The sequence below is a fragment of the Zalophus californianus genome, chromosome 4, assembly GCF_009762305.2.
Source record: "Zalophus californianus isolate mZalCal1 chromosome 4, mZalCal1.pri.v2, whole genome shotgun sequence".
In the NCBI taxonomy this organism is placed as follows: domain Eukaryota; kingdom Metazoa; phylum Chordata; class Mammalia; order Carnivora; family Otariidae; genus Zalophus; species Zalophus californianus.
This window is the reverse complement of record NC_045598.1, coordinates 173,917,010-173,938,768: the sequence shown is the minus strand read 5'-3', so window position 1 is coordinate 173,938,768 and position 21,759 is coordinate 173,917,010. Positions and strand designations below refer to the sequence as shown.

General features: G+C 49.1%; 1 protein-coding gene across 3 annotated transcripts in view; it reads right to left on the bottom strand.

The window, feature by feature from the left end:
- Positions 1-10,314: 10,314 nt before the first annotated feature.
- ZHX2 (zinc fingers and homeoboxes 2) overlaps positions 10,315-21,759 on the bottom strand; it is a 154,168-nt gene continuing 142,723 nt past the window's right edge. For all 3 annotated transcript variants that reach the window (XM_027598089.2, XM_027598096.2, XM_027598106.2), the window contains exon 4: positions 10,315-11,600. The gene's annotated coding sequence lies outside the window, so the exon portion shown is untranslated. The remainder of the gene's footprint in view (positions 11,601-21,759) is intronic.

Sequence of the window (21,759 nt, the reverse complement as noted above, 5' to 3'; positions counted from 1 at the left end):
GAGAGAGAGAGAGAGAGAGAGACAGCGAGAGAGGGAACACAAGCAGGGGAGTGGGAGAGGGAGAGGGAGAAGCAGGCTTCCTGCGGAGCAGGGAGCCCGACGCGGGGCTCGATCCCAGGATCCCGGGATCCTGACCTGAGCCGAAGGCAGATGCTTAACGATGAGCCCCCCAGGCGCCCCCATTTGCTGCTTTTTAATGAAACACTGTTTATGGGCACATAAGCTTCTTCAAAGTTCTTCTGGGGGAGCGTGCTGACGATCTCTGCTCCAAAGCTGTCGAGCTCTTGTCCTCAAGTTTCTTGAGTTTCCTGCCATCCTGAAAAATCTCCCCAGAGCCTTCAGCTGAAGCTAAGGGTTTGGGAGCTGGAATCTGGAGACTTTTAAGAGGAGTATCGGCCCAGGCTCCTATCATCATAGAATCTGAGAATTGGAATGAACAGTTGGGTGATGGACATCTGGTCTAACCCCCCTCATTTTTCAAATAAGGAAACTGATGCTTAAAGAGAGACAGTGACCTTCTCGGGGTCAGACCTCCATTTGTGGTAAAGCAGGGGCCAGGATTCAGGGCTCCTGAATGCTGGGGTGGCCTTGCCATGAATAGTCATGTGACTGGGGTGGATGGGTCACTGGAGAGGTATTTGGGGGAGAGAAGTGAGAGAACGTGGTGTTTGGTTAACACTCAAGGAGGAATGACAGGTGAAAATTGTCCCCCCAGATTTCTGACTCGGGCAATTGGATGCTGCTGCTGCCATTCACCAAGACGGAAAACATAGGGGCAGGTTATGTGGCAAAACACATGTGTGTGTTCCTTAAATTCCTGTAACTTATAGTTTAACTTTATCTGTTTGGTTTCTGGTTTCTTTTTTCTCTCTTTTTTTAAGATTTTAAAAATAGATTTATTTATTTTGAGAGAGAGAGAGAGAGAGAGAGTGGGGGGAGGGGCAGAGAGGGAGGGAAAGAGAGAGAGAATCTCAAGCAGACTCCCTGCTGAGTGTGGAGCCTGACTCAGGGCTCCATCTCAGGACCCTGAGATCATGACCTGAGCCCCAACCAAGAGTCCAACGCTCAACTGACTGAGCCACCCAGCTGGTTTCTGGTTTCTATTATCATACTAAGGATATAGATAGATAGATAGATAGATAGATAGATAGATAGATAGATAGATAGATAATTATTTATTTTTATTTTTTACACTTATTTATTTACTCGAAAGAGGCTTTTTAAAAATTTTAATTCCAGTATAGTTAACATACAGTGTTATATTAGTTTCAAGTGTACAAGACAGTGATCCATCACTTCTGTACAACACCTGGTGCTCATCATGACAAGTGCCCTCCTTAATCCCCATCACCTGTTTCACCCATCCCCCCTCTGGTGACCATCATTTTGTTCTCTAGAGTTAAGAGTCTGTTTCTTGGATTCTCTCTCTCTGTTTTTTCCTTTGCTCATATGTTTTGTTCCTTAAATTCCACATAAGAATGAAATCATATAGTATCCATCTTTCTCTGACTTATTTCACTTAGCATGCTACTCTCTAGCTTCATTCCCAATCCTTTGTTTACATTCCTACTCCCACCACTTTGTCTCTATAGATTTGCCTATTTGGGAGATTTCACATAAATGGAACCATAGCCAATACATTTTAAAATACAATCTAACCTGCCCCTGCATTTCCAGTTACCGCTTCTGCAGACATATGCTGGGCAGTGGGGTAAGAGTATCTGTTTTAGTCAAAACTCATTTCCGAATGACGGTAACACAACTCCAACTAACTTAAGCAAAAGGGGGATTTATTGGCTCACGTAACTGGGAAAGATGGGTGAATCTACATTTAGAATTAGCTGGATCTGAAAACCCAGAGGATCTCAGATTTCTTTCTTCCCACTGCCCCCTCCCCCAACCCTTGAATTTTTATAAACCTCAAGAAAGATGTTGATTGGTCCGGCCTGAGTCATGTGTGTACCCCTTGGACCACTCACTGAGGTCAGAGATGAGTGCCATGATTGGCTGGGCCTGAGTCACATGACTCCCATGGCCAGAGGGTCCTGCAGTCGCCTGGTGCCACACCTACAGCCTGCAGTTGGCCCAGGGGAAGAGCAGGTGCATAGCAGCCCTCCCCAGTGGGAAGGGATGTGAGTGTTGCGGAAAGGGGTGGGCAAGGGATGCCGGGAGGCACAAACCACCGATGCTCAGCACACTTCCTGACTAGAGGAGCGGCACACAAAGAGGAGGTTGAACAGCAAACCCGTACGTGGTCAGAACGAGATAGATCCTGTTGAAGTGAGTGCTGCAGGAGTTCAAAACAGCAGGGCTCCCTGAGGGCCAGTGAGAGGTGTCTTCCTTAAACCCAGCTTCCTGTCACCCAAGATTTACCGTTATTCGGTCTGCTGGGACTTCAGCGAGGCCTGGAAGAATAGGGGGTTAGGTAAGAAATGGGGTGGGGGATTCTAAGAGGGGAAACTGCACGCACACGGAGTGTTCAGCGATCAGCAGGCAGACCCGTGTGGTCACAGAAGGAGCTTGTGGAAGGAATTAGCGGATAAGTTTGGAAGTACGGACCTGCTCCCGAGTCTTGTGACCCCAATTCGGCTATGGGAAGCAAGTCTGAGGTAAAAGGCTTCGAACATATTTTGTTTCACTTTACATCTGTTTTATATAATATTTTATTTGTTTTGGGAAATCCCAGACCACTTTTTGATTTCCCATCATACAAGCAAATAACATAATCTTTGGCTGTTTTTCAGGTTCTTCCCAAGTAGATAGTTGCTTCTGTTTTTTCACGACGGCGTTTGAGTTAAATTGGTTGTTCAACACTGATGGTTTCTTCTTTTGTTACACATCGCAGACGGCTAGCTGGATTCCTAGTACTTAACACGCTGACGTTGTCTACACTCCTTCATTTCTGCTTCTTGTGTCTTCCTCTCATTTATCTGTCTGGCAAACTCCTCCTGATCCTTCAAAATACAGATCAAGTTTCCTTGAAGGGGAAACAGACTATGCCTACTTTTTCTCTCACCTGGCAATTAGCACAGGGATAAATAAATACATGTGTGAGTGAAGGGGTTCACATCTACCTAGCATAAGTATGGCACAGACATTTCGTGTCAGTTATGAGTGTATTTGCTTGCAAGTATCAGACAAATCCAGTGAGTGGTGGGTTAAACAAATAGAAATTTACTTTTCTCACATATCAAGATGTTTGGAAAGGGAACCTTCGTCCACTGTTGGTGGGAATGTAAATTGGTACAGCTACTATAGAAAACTACGGAGTTTTATAAAAAAAATTAAAAATGGAACTACTCTACGATCCAGCAATTCCACTTTTGGGTATTTATCCAGAGAAAATAAAAACACTAATTTGAAAAGATATTTGTACTCCTGTGTTCCTTGTAGCATTATTTATGATAGCCAAGATAGGGAAGCAGCCCAAGTGTCCATGGATAGATGAATTGGTAAAGATACGGTGTATATATAATGGAATATTACTGAGCCATAAGAAAGAATGAAATCTTGCCGTTTGTGAAAACATGGATCGAGCTAGAGAGTATTGTGCTAAGTGAAATAAGTCAGACAGAGAAAGACAAATACTATATGATTTCACTTATATGTGGAATCTAAAAAACAAAACAAATAAAGCAAAATAGAAACAGACTCACTGATACAGAGAACTGGTGATTGCCAGAGGGGAGGAGGTGGGGAGACAGGTGAAATAGGTAAAGGGGACTAAAGAAGTATAAACGTACAGTTATGAAATACATGAGTCATGGGGATGTATTGTACAGCATAGAGAATATAATCAATAACATTGTAATAACTTTGTATGGTGACGGATGCAACCACACCTGGCATGGGGATCATTTTGTAACATAAAAAAATATCAAATCATCATCTTGTACACCCGAAATTGATAGGCTATTGTACGTCGATTACAATCCAATTAAAAAAATAAGTTTGGAAACTTTCATCTGTGGCATTGGTTCGGGGGCTCAGTGAAGCTTTCAGAAACTTAGTCTCAAGATCACCAAGGCTGGGGCCCCTGGGTGGCTCAGATGGTTAAGCGTCTGCCTTTGGCTCGGGTCATGATCCCAGGGTCCTGGGATCGAGCCCCACATCGAGCCCCACATAGGGCTCCTGGCTCAGCAGGGAGCCTGCTTCTCCCTCTCCCTCTGCCTCTCTCCCTGCTCATGCTCTCTCTCCCCCTCTCTGTATCTCTGTGTCTCAAGTGAATAAATAAAATCTTAAAAAAAAAAAAATCACCAAGGCATACAATGTCCGAAGGGAGAAAGGAGAGTGGCACCAGCCATGCAGTTGCCTTCTGTGTATGTCTCATCAGCCATTCCTAGCTGCAAGGGAAACTGAGTTTCTCACCTAGGGTTGGGGTATGTTAGTGCCTGGGCAATATCTTGGTTCTGTTAGCAAGGAAGAATGAGGGGCTGGATATTAGCTAGGCAACCAATGGCACCCACTACATATTTCATCTCCTGTTTCTTTTTTTATTTAATTTAATTTAATTTATTTATTTGACAGAGAGAGACACAGCGAGAGAGGGAACACAAGCAGGGGGAGTGGGAGAGGGAGAAGCAGGCTTCCCGTGGAGCAGGGAGCCCGATGCGCGGCTTGATCCCAGGACCCTGGGATCATGACCTGAGCTGAAGGCAGACGCTTAACGATTGAGCCACCCAGGCACCCCTCATCTCCTGTTTCAAGGTTAACAGATTCGAGGTGGGGTTCCGGGTTAAATTTTGTGCAAGTTCATCCGAGCCCAGCAGGCAAAGGCACTTTGATTATTAATGTCTGTCATAGGTGTGGAATGGGGCGTATGATGCGCTTGGTGTGTATTTGCCATCTTTGGTCCAGCCAATACATTGATCGGTGTGTGGGACCATCTGTTTCCTCCCTCCACCCTTACCCTGCCTGCTCTGTGTGCTGGGAGCCAGACTCCAGTGGGCTGGACCAACAGGTCCCCTTGCTTTCAGACGTTCTGAATGGGTTTGGGCATGGAAAGGCAGTGGCAGTAGGGCAGAGGATGGGAGGAGAATGATGTCCGGGTGTTTATTTCCCCAACTCCACCCCTGCTGGGTCACCATGGTTATTGAAGGCCACATCTCCTTTCAGGTAGCCTCCTCTGTGCATCTGTCCTCTATGGGTTCCTGTAACTGCCCTATTCCTTACCCCTGCAGGCCAGGCTCCCTACGTCTTCCCTTGTTGGTTTCCCCAAACCCACACCTTTGTAAACAATAAACTTTTAACATTTATTTATTTATTTTTTACAATTATTTATTTAGAGAGACGGGGCAGAGGCAGAGGGAGAGAGAGAATCTCAAGCAGGCTCCGTGCCCAGGGTGGAGCCTGTCGAGGCGCTCGATCCGTGACCCTGAGATTATGACCCCAGCTGAAATCAAGAGTTAGACGTTCAACCGACAGAGCTGCCCAGGCTTCCCCCCAAAATTTTATTTATTTATTTATTTTTTAAGTAATCTCTACCCCCAACATGGGGTTCGAACTAAAAACCCTGAGATCAAGAGTCGCACGCTCTACCGACTGAGCCGCCCAGGCACCCCTGAACAATAAACTTTCAATAAACTCTCCCTAAATCACTCAGTTTCAGTGTTCCGTCTCTTTCCTGCAAGGATCTGGACCAAGGAATTCTGTAATGCTTTGGGGGCTTGTTCTGGGGGGAAGTGTTTTAAGAGTTTACTGATGGACATCTTTGAATCCCCCTTCCTCAAAGTCAAGGTCAGTGTGCCTCCTACACTCCACAGGACGGACACCTGACTTGCCACACGCTCTGGGATGCACAAAAGTCTTTTTTTTTTTTTATTGATTTGTATTGATCAACCCCTCAGGGACAATAATGATGGTGTCTCTGCTGTGGTTTATAAGTACATCCAGCTGTGAGGCGCTCCAGCCAGGAGCTTTCAGGAATCAGTAGGAGGGAGCTGACAGGCTAGTTCTCTCCAGACTGTATTGGGGCAGGCCAGGGAGAGCTGTCATTTCCGAGAGCTGTTGGTTGGAAGTGGCTGGGCGCCAGGTGGCCTAGAAGGACAAGGGTGCCCACACTTGGTGGACCACGCGCCCTCCATCTTGTTCCTGCCTCTGCCTCCCAGCTCCCCAAGGCCTTGGAGTCTACATTCAGAGAACAGGCTCTGTGGGTGCTGGAGGATTAGGGTTCTCCCCCGCCCGCCCCCCCCTCGCAACCCCCCCCCCAGGCAGTGTGCCGCAGGAGGTCGGGGAGGAGCCTGTCAATGCCTTCAGAACAGGGTCGTGAATCACCTGATGATCGGTGTCAAATTGCCAGGTTCTGATTGAGCAGGTCTGGGTGGGAGCCAGAGATTCTGTATTTCTAACCAGCCCCACCACCGGGGCTGGGACTGGGGCTGCTGATCTAGGGAACACACTTAAGTAGCAAGGACTGAGATCTGAGCCGTCCGTTCCAGGAGCCGCCAGCCAACAGGTGGCTGTGTCCATTTAGTGTCTTTCCTTTGACTTTTATCTCATAATCTCATCAACCCATCAGAACCGAGTTTCTAGTAACAGGTTTTGGCTTAAATCAAAAAGAGAAGTACGTTAGTGTTTATGAAACTGGAAAGAGAGGATGCTGGCATGGGGAATGGCAGGGTCCGGGACTCAGATGATGTTGCCACTGTCATTGTCACCACCAACCACCTCTTTCACTCATCGCTCCTCTGCTCCTTTATTTTTTTGGCCTCTTCCTCTGGACCTACTGGCTTCCTGTCTCAGGCAGGGGCTTTGGCTGCCGGTGGCAACAGGCTAATCCCACACTGCCATCGAAAAGGGAAAAGCGAGCTCTCTCCCCCAGCCTGGAGCGTGCCCGCCCGGCACTGCACCCGGCTCTGGATAGGGGGCTGGAGCGTCCTGTTGGGGGGGCAGGTCACCGCTGTGGGCAGCGCCCCAGAATCAGATGAGTGGAGGGGGAGCCTAGTGGAACCCCACGGGAAGAGACGGTAGAGCAAAGACGGGGCAGACAGAAGCCGCAGCGGGTCGGGCCCCGCCACTGCTCTCTTCCACCTCCGTGAGGCTCCTGTCCGGCTCGCCCCCCCTTAAGAACCTCTCCTCGCTTCTGCCACCCTCTCATCGAGCAAAGATAGCTTGACAAATTTTGCCAGATGCCTAAAAGAGCACAACCGTCCTCCCTGTTGTTTTCATTGCAACCAATTATCGAGGCTTTCTTCTTGGTGCAGGAATTAAAATAAAAAGACACATGTTCTGGCTTGGTTTTCCCTTTGGTTCCTTCAGGCATCTGATAGCGGCTCACACTGCCTTGCTGGAAGAATTTCTTTACGTTGCTCGAGAGCGGCAAGCAGAGCTGCAGGGGCAGTAAGAGCAGGAGCGGAAGGCAGATGCCCCGGGGAGAAGCTGGAGGCCGGGTTTGGTCCGACGTTCGTTAATGGGCTGGAAGGACAGACGGCGTGGGGAGACGAGGTCTGTGGCAGGTCCAGTGCTGGGAACGCACAGGGAAGGCGGTGCAGGCAGGGACTGGGAAGGAGTCAGCGATGGCCACTCTTCATTTTTTTTTTTTCCTAATAAGAAAATTGCACGTTGGATTTTTGGGATTTTTTTGGAAGAGGGGAATAGGGAGAGTTTGGGGGTCAAGGGGAGGAAGGAGAGTATTGGCTAAACATGGCAAAGTCTCCAAAACCAGAAGCACAGGTGTCTGGAATGTCATCTCCGAGACCTGGATCCAGCTTCATCCTGTCTGCCTTTCTCACGCCAGCATCCCATCCGGACGTGGAAAGGTACAGCCATCACACGGCCTGGCTGGGTGTCACTCTCCAGTCAGAGCACCAAGAGGGGAACAAACATTTGTAGAGCATCTGTGTGCTGGGTACTTTGCATACTTGAGCTCAGTTAATCCTCACAAAGGACCCGTGGCAAAGACCTGCACCTCCAAGTCTCAGATGAGGGCTGCGAGAAAAGTGAAGTAAACCCCACAAGACCACCTAGCTCGTGAGCCAGAGAGCTGGGATTCAAACTTGGGTCTGACTGCAGAGCTGGAACTCCTCATCCGTCCATCTGTCCATTCGTCCATCTGTCTGTCCGTCCATCCACCACCCATGCATCCCACAAATATCTAGGGGGCATCTCCTCCATGCCTGACACCATGCTAGGGCCAGAGGACGTGGGAGAGGCGACAAGGTAGACACAATCCTTGTCCTCGTGGAGCTTGCAGTGCAGTGGGATGCAAAAGACAGTAAACAGACATATGATGACACGTTGTGAAAAGCAAGAGGCATGGCAGATTGGCAGGGCTGGGGTGAGGTAAGTATGACACCCAGGATGCAACTTTTAAGGAGATGCCTGCTCTCGGGGTCCTGCACATCCAGGCTTGGCACTGGCACGTCCCTGCTTCCTTATGTTTTGCACCCACAGGGGCTTGCTTGCCTCGGTCTCATCCTGTCCTGCAGGTAGGGAGTCCTGGAGGGCAGGTGACATTGGTGCAGGTGGCATGTGGTATCTGGAGCATGAGCTTTGGGGTGGATGGTGGGGGCTGAGCGCATTCCGCTAAGCAGAAGGCATCTCTGCCTCCTGACTGTGTAGGGGACCAGGGGATGGAGAAGGAAAAAGAGGTAAAGAGATTAGTGGGCAATGTTTCCTGTGTGTGGGGAACGGGGGGGGACTACCCGAAGAATATGCTTATTGATGCTTTACACACATGCTTAGTTTAGATAAACTGGCCAAAAGTCCATCAGTCCCTGGAAAATTAAACACAGAGACCAGAGATTCCCAAAGTGGGTTCCCTGGACCAGCAGCATCAGCCTTACCTGGAAACTTGTTAGCAACACAGATTCTCGGTTTTTGCTCCAGACCTACTGTTTCAAAAACTTTAAGTAGCCCTTCCAGGTGATTCTGGGGCCTGCCCAAGTTTGAAAACCACTGGGTAGATGAGTGTCACTGCTTAACAGTGAGGGACTCTTTATTTTTTATTTATTTTTTTTTAGTCTAAGATTTTTTTTAAATTTAAATTCAATTAATTAATGTATAGTGTATCATTAGTTTCGGAGGTAGCGTTCAGTGATTCATCAGTTGCACAGAACACCCGGTGCTCATCACATCACGTGCCCTCCTTAATGCCCATCACCCCGTTACCCCATTCCCCCCATCCACCTGTCCTCCAGGAACCTGTTTGTTTCCTAGAGTTAAGAGTCTCTTATGGTTTGTCTCCCTCTCTGATTTCATCTTGTTTTATTTTTCCCTCCCTAAACTATGATCCTCTGCTTTGTTTCTTAAATTCCACGAGTCTTTCTCTGATTGACTTATTTCGCTTAGCATAATACCTTCTAGTTCCATCCATGTCATTGCAAGTGGCAAGATTTCATTTTTTTTTGATGGCTGAGTAGTACCCATTGTGTATATATACCATATCTTCTTTTTTAAAAAAATATTTTATTTATTTATTTCACAGAGAGAGACACAGTGAGAGAGGGAACACAAGCAGGGGGAGTGGGAGAGGGAGAAGCAGGCTTCCCGCTGAGCAGGGAGCCCGATGCGGGGCTCGATCCCAGGACCCCGGGATCATGACCTGTGCTGAAGGCAGACGCTTAACGACTGAGCCCCCCAGGCACCCCTATACCACATCTTTATCCATTCATCTGTCGATGGACATCTGGGCTCTTCCCACAGTTTGGCTATTGTGGACATTGCTGCTATAAACACGGGGGTGCAGGTGCCCCTTCGGATCCCTACATTTGTATCTTTGGGGCAAATACCCAGTAGTGCAATTGCTGGGTCGTAGGGTAACTCTATTTTTAGCTTCTCGGGGAACCTCCACGCTGTTTTCCAGAGTGGCTGCACCAGCTTGCATTCCCACCACGAGTGTAAGAGGGCTCCCCTTTCTTCACATAGTGAGGGACTCTTGAAACCTTACCTGGGCAGAGACACAAAAGCCAGCCTTCTCCGAGAAATGGCAGTGTCCTTGTCACCAGTCCTCGGCAGCCCAGGGAGGGTAGTGACTTACCTTGGGTCACGTGAGTGTGAGCAATGGTGCCGCCCCTGGCCTGTGGATCTCATTCCCACTGTGCAGGAGTTTATGAATCTATTTGTGAAGACCCTGGAGGAGGGAGGGCCTATCACTTACTTCCCTGTGTCAAAGAGATATGACAGATTTCCATATCAACATTTACGCCCTGTTTTTAAAGTCCCATTTGTGCTGTCGGACCTCACGAAGACAGAAAATGAGAAATGTCAAGCGAATCGGTCATAACCGCTCTGAAATGGGGGGTGGCTGAGTTGGAGCCCTTCCCTCACGCCATGCCCGAGGAGCCAGACAGCAATGAAGAACGCGGAGCAGAAGAAAAGGTTATAAAAATGTTTAGTCTTTGCTTTATTGAGTTACAACAAATGAGCAACAAGTTAGAAAAAATGGTTGTTTTTTTTTTTTCCAAACTCCCTAGCATTTTATTTGTGCAGTGTACCCAAATGGGGGGCAATGGCGGGGGCGGTTTGCAAACACAACTCATATTGCGACATTTACACCAGATAGGTCTCTTGGTTTTTCCTCTTTAAAAGTTAGGACTAACTGGAAAGAAAAAAAAAAAGTGCACTCAGGAATCTAAAATTGGCCCAAAAACAAACACACAAACAAACAAAAATCAATTCATGGTGAGGCTTCAAACTGAAATCTTGTCAAAAACCACACTGAGAAAAGCCAGTCAGGAACAGAAATCAAAACCGAAGCTGTTCATCTTTGTACCACCTAGATAGGAAGACCTCTTTTTGTTTCAATTTCGTAGAAGTAATGGTAATGCTAAAAAGGTGGGAGCCCTTTCTGCTGGTATCTGAAAAGAGGCTGAAAGTGGGGAGCCATCTGCTCCCCAGGTCTCTGGTGCTGGCTCGGCCCAAGGTCAGCCGAAGAGGCCAGTCGGTTGAGAAACCAGATCTACCTGTTGGCAGTTCTGAAAGCCTTGTGCGTGGCTAAACAGGGGCCCCAGGGGTGGCTGGGGGAAGAACTGGAAATGGATCTGATCGGGAAGATCTGTCATCTGTAAACCCTCTCAAAGTGGAGACAGATGCCCCAATCCTAGCCCTTCCCACAGAGAAATCGCCCAAATTTCAAACTACTTTAAAAAAAAAAAAGGAACTCTCCCTACCTAAAATCCAGTAGATACAATGGCACTAATGCTAACATCCCCCCTCCCCAAAATTAATAAAATAAAGTTTTAAAAAAAGAAAAGGAAAAAAAGAGAAAAGCACGTGTGATCAGCCCTCCCGCCTGGAAAAAACCTTACAATGGTAGTGCTGGAAAAGGACGTTGCCCTTGATTAAAAAGGTAACAAAATTCCCACATTGTACAAATTGGTTCCAGTATAGCAAGAGGTGGGGGCCAGGGCGAAGGCGCAAACTATTTACAGGGACCCACTGAAAACGCAGTAGTAGGACTTTGGCACTATGAACAATTCCCACCGGTCCTCTGGGCGGTGTGAGTGAGGAATGGGGTTCTTGTACCCTGCAGCCACGCGCCCGCTAAGTGGTTCCACTTGGAGTCTCTGGCCAGGGTGGCCCACGGCCGGGGAGGGAGGTTCTCTTCTTTCGTTAAAGACAGAGAGTCCCCTTTATCAGCAATGCAGTTCTGACGGACGTCCCTAGGAAGACGACACAAAACCAGAGACAAGATGTCAGGAGACGATCATTCCTGGGGGGAGGGGGCAGGGTTTGCTCTTCCTGGCTTTCCTGGGGAGGACCCCTTCCAAAGCCATCCTGGGGCTTGCAGGAGAGAAAAGTGCCCAGGTTTGGGGCCAGGTTTTTTTTTTTTTTTTTTTTTTTTAAGATTTTATTTATTTGAGAGACAGAGAGAGCACGAGCAGGGAGGAGGGGCAGAGGGAGAGGGAGAAGCAGACTGCCCGCTGAACAGGGAGCCCGATTCGGGGCTCGATCCCAGGACCTCGAGATCATGACCTCAGCTGAAGGCAGACGCTTCACCAACTGAGCCACCCAGGTGCGCTGGGGCCAGTTTTTAAAAAGGCATGTGTGTTTCTGAGCCCAGTCTGACATCACAGGAAGCGCCCCCAGAATCAGGCTTTTGAAAACAGCAGGGTCTTCCGGGCAAGTGGAGGTGGTGCCCTGGTATTGTTTACATCATTATAAGGCCCTTTCCTTATTCCTGTGTGTTGGGGGGGTGGCCAGACACAGTGGTTCCTAAGAAGTTCCAGAGTCCGACAAACTGGATTCGTGTCCTAACTATTTTGTTTACTGACAGTTGGGCCATACACATGTGACTTAATCTCTCTAGGGCTTAGTTTTTGCTTCTGCAAAATGGGTCATAATAGGTGCTGATTAAGTAAGCTGACATACGCCCCAGCATTTGGCACAGTGTCAGGTACGCGACTACATAGTAAGTATTATAATTAGTAAGTATACTACATAGTATTATATACCTTTGTTGTTTTTGTTAGGTGCAGCCTTTTCCAAGCATGGTAGGATCATAACAAGATGAGACATTTTAAGTGTATTTTTAATTTGATGTTCATATCAAGCCCAATGGTGTGTGACCATTATTCCCATTTTACGGCTGAGGAGACTGAGCACAGGGAGGCTAAATACTTTGCCCAAGATTACACAGCCAGGAAATGGCCCAGTCAGGATTCCAGAATGTCCCCCGATGTGGAGATTCCTTTATAGAGGTAAGTAATCAAGTTAAAATGAGGTCATTAGGATGGCCCCTAATCCAATACAACTGGTGACGTCATTTACAGGAAATCTGGACACAGACGGATTCACGCAGGGAGGACACCACGCGAAGACAAAGGCAGAGACCATGGTGATGCATCTAGAAGCCTATGGATGCCGAGGGCTGCCAGCTACCCACCAGAAGCTAGGAGAGAGGCGGGGAACAGACTCTCCCTCACAGCCCACAGAAAGAAACAAACCCTGCCAACACCAGACTTTCAGTCTCCAGAACTGTGAGAGAATACAGTTCTGCTGTGGAAGCCACCCGCTTGAAGGCAGCCCTAGGAAGTGAAGACGGACCGCCCTTATTGCCCCGTGGGCTCCCAGGATCTGGAGCTCCGGGCAGAGGAATCCCAGGGGAGGGCGCAGGGCTGGCAAGGGGACAGCACCAGTCCAGTGCGGGCACAGGGACCACTGCCAGCCTCCTGCGAACTCGGCTGAGTGGAAAGAGTGGAGTAGTGGGGATCCAGGCTCTGCCACGTCACTTCATGTCCCCGAGACTCGCTTCCATACTTCACGCCTGCTGGGCCGCTGCGAGGGTCACAGAGGAGGAGTGCCCAGCAAGCAGGTGCTCCCCAAATACTGCTTCATTTTTCCATGAGGAAGGCCAGGTGTAAAATCGGGGCCTTAGGGGTCAGTGAGCTCGTGTGTGTGTGTGTGTGTATGTGTGTGTGTGTGCGTGCACACGCATGCATGCGAGGAGACCCATTTTCTTTCCCTCTCAAAAACGGGACGGAACTCCGTCCCTTCAAGTGAATGGCACAAACTCTCCCACTTTTAGACAGACCCCGGTATTAAGGTGGTTCTTCATCCAGCAGTGTTAGGATTCCCTGTGTCATTTCTTGTGGACATGAACACACATAATCCTCCAACCAGATGTATTAATGAAGAAAAGAACTACCGAACAAAGCCCTTAAACCAGCCCCCGCCCCCCGCCCAAAACAGACTGCAAGGGCCAAAGGGTGACCCGGAGAACAAGAGACAGAGCTGCTTTTGCAGAGACCCCGGGTGTCTGTGGATGGCTCTGCGCCCTTGGGAGCACCTTTGAAGCCGCCAGACTTCAGCTCTCCTTGACCTCTCCCGGGGTGCGTCGCAGTGGCCAGGGCTGGGGCGGGGGCGGCTGAGCTCTCAGAGTGAGGCTGGGAAGCTGCTGGAAACAGAAGGCAGGGCCGTGTCCCCGGGAGGGACACAGCAGTGACCCAGGCGCCTCCCCCGGGGGCAGCCCGGGCTAGCCACAGGCTGCTTCCCCGGAAGGCCTTGCTCCCCAGTGCGCTGGAGTCTCCTTGTGAGAGGCTTCTGCGCCTGGGCATCCCCAGCACAATCGTATCACACTGTCTTCCAACCGCCTGGTCAACTGTACATCCTGGGAGGACGAGGGCGGGGCCCACAGCGTTCACGGCTGACCCCTGGGCCCCCTCCCTGCACTGGGTCTGGCCCCCACAGGATACTCCAAAGTTCATTAGTGAATGAAAGACGGGAAAAGCACGGTGCTTTTGGAGGGGTGGCTGGTTACACAAGGTTGGTGACAGAGCCCCCGCCTCAGGTTTCTATTTTCGAGTAGCACAGTGATTTTGAGGATGTGGCCGCTTGCTAATCCCCTGCGCTTCTAGCTGCAATCCTACCCCTGGGTCAGAGACATTCCCCTCTGCAGAGAACCAGTGACCCAATGGATTGATTACTTGATCCCACGGAGCACCGGATCTCAGCTTTGGGAGGAAAGAGCAAGGTCATCAGGCCCTTTGCTTATGGCCACTATTCAAACACCTCTACCAAGCGGACACCCAGCCTTTCCCTAAACACTGCCCAGGACAGGGGACCCTCTGCCTCCACAGCGGCCCCTTTCTATCTTGGGGACAGCTTGGAAGGTTAAAAAGTACTATCCAATTCTTTAGCAACATCTGCCTCTTTATTACTTTACACGTTAGGGAAACATGAAACAATTAGAATTCTTTCCCCATGTGTTACCTTTCTGTTTCTCCATCTCTTTAATCTTCCCTGTAGGGATTTCCCTAAGCCCTGTGGACTCAGGAGAGAGTAACACTGTACTCCGTGAGAAAGGAAAACAAGCACTGTGATAGTGATTTATTATCTGAATAATGTTTGAGTCAAACTTTCTTTTCTTGAGAGGGGGCATGGTCTGATTTTAATTAGAATTGGGAGAAGGAAAACAGGGTGGCAGGGAGAGGGATTGAGCAATTTCCCAGGGGACCAGGAAGACTCCATCCCATCCCAAATCGTTCCCATGCCAGGCCTCGGTCAACTCAGGCACATCTGGCCAGCGCTCTTTCCCTGCAGCAGTCGGGGGAGCCTCTGGGCTTGGGAAAATTGCTGAGACTTAAAAGCCAGGTAAATCTGCCCCCAGGCTGCTTGCAAGGAGACTCGATGGCGGAAGGAATCAGAGGGGCTACTGGCTCTTCCCGCCCTTTTTCCATCCGAGAACATTATCCAGAAGAGTCCAAAGAATTTGAGCAAACTGAATTGTATTTTTAACTCACAAGGCATAGCCCTCGTGTTTATGCATGTGGATTTGGGTTTGAAGGCAAGCTCCCCCACTTTCCAGTTCAACGATCTTGGATGAGTTACCTTTCTGGGCCTCATTTTCTCCCACCATAAGGTGAAAAAAAAAATGTTGACTTCAGAGCATTGTCAACACATGCAAAGTGCCTGGTACAGTAAGGGCTCAGCTCCCCACCCCCACCCCTCTGAGATGCAATTAACACCCAATGACATGAGCTTGTACAAGTGGGGCCCCAACTGAAAAAGTCAACTTGGAAAGGCAGGAAGCAGTTGGCCAAGGTCTTCTCCATATAGAAGAGTCAATTCCGAGTAGGCAGCTGAGCATTGCTGATGCTAAGGCTAATGCCCCCTCCCCGCCACCCCGATTAGGGGATTTCACCTGTATTATTTCATTTAATCTTGACAGCAACAGACAACTCTATTAGTGCTATGGACTGAATTATGTCCCCTCCCCCACCATTCATCTGTTGAAGCCCAATCCGCAATATGACTGTACTGGGAGATGGGCCTTCAAGGTGATTATGGTTAAATGAGGTCATAGGGGTGGGGCCCTAGTGTCCTTGTAAGGAGTGCACATGCACAGAGGAAGGACCAGGAGAGCACACAGAGATAAGGTAGCCGCCTGCAAGCCAAGGAGAGATGCCTCACCAGCCACCAACCCTGCTGGCACCTGGATCTTGAGCTTTCAGCCCCCAGAAGGGTGACGAAATAAATCTATGTTGTTTAAGCCACTCAGTCTGTGGCCTTCTGTTCTGGCAGCCCTAGTTGGCTAATATTGTAAGTGTTAAGGTTACAGAAACTTACTCATAAGAGAGAATAAAGTAATGGGCATGTGGATGCTCTAGAATTTTCCACCATCCATCCTCCATTTACCACTAGGGCAGAAAGGTCTGAACACCCAGATCTCTGCAACATGACTTTCCTTTCACTCCTTCCTGGAGTACCTCAGAGTGCCTCAACCTTTCTCTACAGGATCATTCACACAGAATCACGTAGAGTCTTCCTTATTGGTGAGGTAGAGGAGTTTCAAGGGAAATTTGGATTATACGTGAGTCCACTTAGCACTCTGGCTTTTAACCCCTGTACGTCTATGAAGTGTGAACTCAGGCAAATCACAGCCACAATGGCTACCTTTTAGGTCCCCTGATGTCTTAAGTTCCCTCTGGCCTCAGGGCCTTTGAGTATGCTGTATCTTCTGCCTGGAATGCTGGCCCCCTCCTCTCTGCTCAGCCAGCTTGTACTTGACTTTTTGGATTTCATTTATTAGCTCTCCAGAGAAAACTCCCCCAACCACTTAAATCAAGTCTAATTCCCCTAATTCTATATTCTCACAGACCATGTACCTTTCCTTCAAAAAACTGGTCAGCATGACAGTCTTTCCTTTTGGTTTGCTTAAAGCTTCATCCCTCACTAGACTGTGGGCTCCATGAGGTCAGGGACATGCTGGGCACCACAGCCCCCCAGGGTCTGGCAAACACCGCAAATCCCTGATGCACGAAGAAGCCAAGTCACTTATGATGGATGCCTCTGGACCAGGAACTTCCTCTTCCTGGGGCCCGCATCCTTCCTCTGACAAATGAGGGAACTTAGACTTCATGGTTCCTAAGTTGCTACAAGCTTCCCAAAGCACAGTGAGAGTTCCTAACGTGAGAAGCTCCAGAATTAGGTAAATGGAAGTAGTCACATTTAACTCTCCATTAGGCGCCGGGGCAGCAAGGCTAATGTGCAGTCCCTGAGAAGCATCGCCCAGTAAATATCCAGTGAGGGATTCTCCAGTAGACCTTTTCCTTCAGCTGCTCACACACATGGAAAGCAAACTGTCCCCAGCGCCTCTATTCTGCCTGCTGTCAGCCATTGGGGCTACTGAGTGATGGAAAACAATGAGGAGGAGCAAAGGATTGAAATACCAGATTCCAGACAACTGAGAGCCAACTATGTTTGTATTCTCAGGGTGGTTCAATACATTGCTATTACGCATCCACTCTGAATCAGGCACTGGGGACCCAGAGATTAATGGGATATGGTCCCTGTGTTCAAGGGTCTGGTGGCAGAGAGACAGGGAAACAGATAATTACATTTTCATCCATCCATCCATGCATCCATCCTTCCATCCGTCCACTCATTCAAATATCTGTATTTAGACAGCTAATCTGAATAGATGTGGGGGCACACATATCCTGGATCCTAAATTATAGCCAGGATGCAACACTTGAATTTTTGAAGCAAGCTGAACTATAGAAAATATTTTTCTGGCATTTCACAAACTTTATCTCTTCTCCAAATCCATCCCTAAGTCATGAATTGGAAATTGTCACAAATTGGGAGGTAGCAGAGTTAGTGAATGAGCACTTGTGTATTAGTTTTTGTGTGTAGTATTAAGAAATGGCCAAGTCCTGCTGGTCTGGCCTGAGCTATACTGGTGCTGCCCCTGTGGCTGGGTCGGGCATTGGCCTGACAGACAAGGGGTGGCCTTCAGCCTCCACCAGCCTCGAGATGGGGAACCCAGGGCAAGTCTCTCTGAGCCTCAGTTTTGCCCTCTGCAAAATGGGAAGAAAGCCACACCTACCTCACGGGGGATGAAGTGAAGTTTAAATGATTTACTGGATGTGCTTAGAAGAATCCCAAGCACATGGCAGAGACCAGTAAATAGAAACTCTTAGTAGTAGGAGTACTGGGATGTTCCATCTGGCCAAACATCGAGGCATATGTCTGGCCATGTGTGGCTCAAGTATTCTGACTCATTTTTCGGAAAGGAGGAATTTACTGTTCAGCCTCTTACCAGGACAGGTCTCTCAATGGATGGCTCGATGATTAGACCTAGAGGTTGAGTCAAGACAACACAATTCAAGGTTTGGAAAGGACTCGTTACCTTTCTGTCTAACCTCAAGGCTGAGGGAGCCCAGCTTGAATCGGACGCTGTCGTAAGCCTTGGGAAGCTTTAGCAGAGGGGATGTTTAACTCCAACAGAGGGGGAAACCCAGGTGTCTGCTCTCAGGGGCTCACCCAAGTTCATCCTCTCTCTCTCTCTCTCTCTCTCTCTCGTATATACGTCCCATAACACCTTTTCTGAAGCCAAAACTGTGCATTATTTTCAGGATTATTATATGTGTAACAACTGAACTCAACTGCAGCTTCCTAAATAAATATGTGTTTAAATAAAGGCATCACTGAATATTTATGAATTTCAAGAGACCCATGTGTTCAGTTCATAAAAGCTGTGAAGTAATTTGGAGGGATTTCTTCCAAGTTGAAAGGTTCCTTTAAGGGGTGGCTCTGTCCAGGATGCCACCCCCAGTGCGGATGGCAGCCTGTCTCTCCGTATAGTGGCACCTCGGAAATATCAGGAAGCCAAGTAGGGATGTCAGATGTCACCAGGTGTCAAGCAGATCTTAGCATCTTGTTTAGGAACATTTTTCAGCTCATGCTTGTGGCATTTACCATAAAGAAATGTAAAAGGGGGTTTCTGGGTGTTCCTGATTTTTTTTGCGGGGGAGAGAGGGGAAGAAAGCAGCTAGTTCCTTCATCTCCAAAGTATCTAATGTTTCATGGTCGATTCTAAACACCCTAGGTATTCCCCACCTCCCAACCCCACCGCTGGGGGGGTCAGCCAGAAATGGGGAATTTCCGTCAAAAATAGAGAGCCAGAGACAGCCGTAGGAGCCAGGGCTCTGGGGTGGAGCCAAGGGGCTAGGAGAATGGGGTAAGCTCCTTGGTTTCTGAGCCTCAGTTTCTGGGTTTATAAAAATCAAGAGGGGCCCCTGGGTGGCTCAGTTGAGTGTCTGACTCTTGATTTTGGCTCGGGTCATGATCTCAGGGTCATAGGATCGAGCCCATAAATCTTAAAAAAGAAAAAAATCTAGAGGAGCTTACCTGTCAGTGTCACTAGGAGCATTGAGTGAGACCATCTGTGGCCAGAGCACGTAGCCCCGCCTCGGATCCTCAGGAGGCCTTGTACCGCTCCCTTTCATCCTTCTGCCCTTCCCTCCAAAGCTTCTCTCTATGATTCTAGCATTGTGTCCCCTCTTTGTCTTTCTCTCGGGCCTCAGGTCAGGGGCCACACAGTGACAGCCAACATAGGTGGGCATTTTCAGCTGTTGGTGGTGGTACAGCTTGGGGGAGAAGGCATGGGGACAGGTGGCCGCAGGGGCCTCCGTCTAGAGGCCTCCCTCTAGACAGCCCCCACTCAGGGATGGGGATCTGGAAGTGCCATCCGAGCTCACTCTGGGAGACAGGGACACTCAGCATTCCTATGTTCAAACTCGGCAACACGACTGGTTTGGAATCGCTCTGCCTGCTGGAGCAAACCATCGTCTTTTCTTCCAGTTGCCCTTTCCCATCGTCCCCTGAGCCCCACGCTCGGCTTGCCGGCTATGCCCCAACACTCTTGGTTCCTTAACTGTACCATTCCTTCTTTGTCTCTGGAACTTTGCCTTGTCTGCTCCTTCCACATGAACCACTCTTCCTTGTTGGTGCACTGGCTAACTCCTTCCCCTCAGCTAGCCCCTGAGACAGCTGTCCCTTCCTCCAGGCAGCCTGCCCTGACCTCAGCCTGGGTGCCCCTCCTGAGTGCTCCCGTGCACAGCTGTGCACGTCCCCATCACAGCACGGATCACCCCGGCCAGTAAAGGAAAGAGCAATTTCCTCTCCTCGGCCTGACTGAGCTCCATGTGAGTGAGGACTCTCATCTGTCTTCTTCATCCCGTTAACTTGGTGCTTAGCACAGAGCCTGGCACACAGTAGGTGCGCAGAATGGATTTGCTGAATTGAACCGAACCCTGTTGTCTACTCCATGGCAGGAGGAAAAAGCAATCACGCAGACTTCTGTCACGCACTGGAAGAGGTCAAGGATGGAAGACAAGGCAAACAAGGAGCTTTCAGGCAGATTCTGACTGGACAAAAAAAAAAAAAACTGCTCCCTCATTTCAACGAGGGAGATATGGGCATGGCTGGTAGGGTCTCAGAAGAAGGCGGGAAAATAGCCAGAGGGAGGAACCAGGGTAGCCAGATGGTGGGGGGCAGTGGGTACTATTGGTGGCTTGCGTAGCCTTTAGCCCCCTCCTATCACTAGCCCCTCCCCGCTGTGCTGCATCTTCACCTGTAACCCATTATCTCCCTCCTGAAAAGTCGGGGTGGGGGAGAAGACTTGATGGCATCTGCAATTGGCTGTCCCTTAAATCACTGTTTCACTAGCTGATAGAACTGGCTAAAACAGGGTTTCCAGAAGACTTTATTTTGTTGCCAGGCACCTTATCTTACTACAAAATAAATGAATCGATGAGTGGCTGACCAAAGTTGTCCGAACTCATTAATAAAGAGGTATGGTAATTTCCAGGGCTCCCTTGAGAACCTTTTCAATCATTCTGGAGGTTCTTACCTTTATTTTATGATTTGAAAAGATGATGTGGGGGGCGGGGGGCGGGGTCCCCTTCTGTTACCTTTTAAGTGACCTCTGGAGAAGCCCATCCGGGCAGATTGTAAATCGCACATCCTCCTCATGCTTCCAAGCTGCCCTTGGAACGTTTCGGCTTTGGCCAAGGTGATCTTTGCCTCCTGCACCCCTCTCCCCGCTGCCCCCTTTACTCTAAACCCACCACCAAGCAGGCGCCTGGGCTTTTAGGCCTTGATGTGCACAGACCTCTCGTGAAAGCACAAACACCAGGGCTTGGGTGGCATGTCCCATCATGTGGATGACATGGCCATTAGTAACCATGGTAACCTCCCTTCCCAGGCTTTTGTGGCTCCACAGGCCTCATTTACATCAGTCTCTTCCAGATTTGAAGGGGTTCCAGGGACCCAATCAGCACAATTAGGGGCTGGGTTACTTAGTGAGATCCGTGCCTTCCTTTAGCCATGCCAAGGCAGATACCCAGACCTGTCAGGTTAAAAGACACAACCCCAGATCTCTAGCCAGTAAACTTGGTTAACTACTCTTAAAAATCCAAAAAGGAAAGAAAATGAAAAAAAAAAAAAAAGGAAAAGGAAAAGACACATCCTTTTCACGTTTGTTTCTTAGAGCAGTGAACACAAAGCAGGCGAAGGATTTGTCCGTGCTACAACTGCATCTAGACTTCAGAATGGACAGGCCCCAGAGGGTGGTGGCCAAAACAGGCCACAGGCAGCAGCATCATCACCCATCAGCCTTGCAGATGGGGACACAGAATCTGCCACACCTCGTGAGTCACTACAAGGAAACTGAAGAAGCCCCCAAAAGTCTGCTTTTTGCTCCCTTTCCTGCTTCTGTTCTCGAGAGGACCTGCACCTCCGCCCTACACACGCCTTAATGTATGTCCTCCTTGTAAGGGGCAAGGAGTTAATGATTTCTCTGGTCTTCCAGCATAATAGGTAACATCCCAGGAATGACCAGGTGAGGCCGGCAGGTGCATTTGCCTATTCCAGACCCCTGGCGCTAGACATATGTCCAGCCCCTCTGGGCTCCAGGGAATGAGAGACTTAGGAGGACACCTGCACCCTGTCCTTGTTCTGACCAGTTCCTGGGTGCCTGAGAGGCCGCATGCACTAGACCACAATCATTCATAAAAACCCCAGACCCCAAGCAAA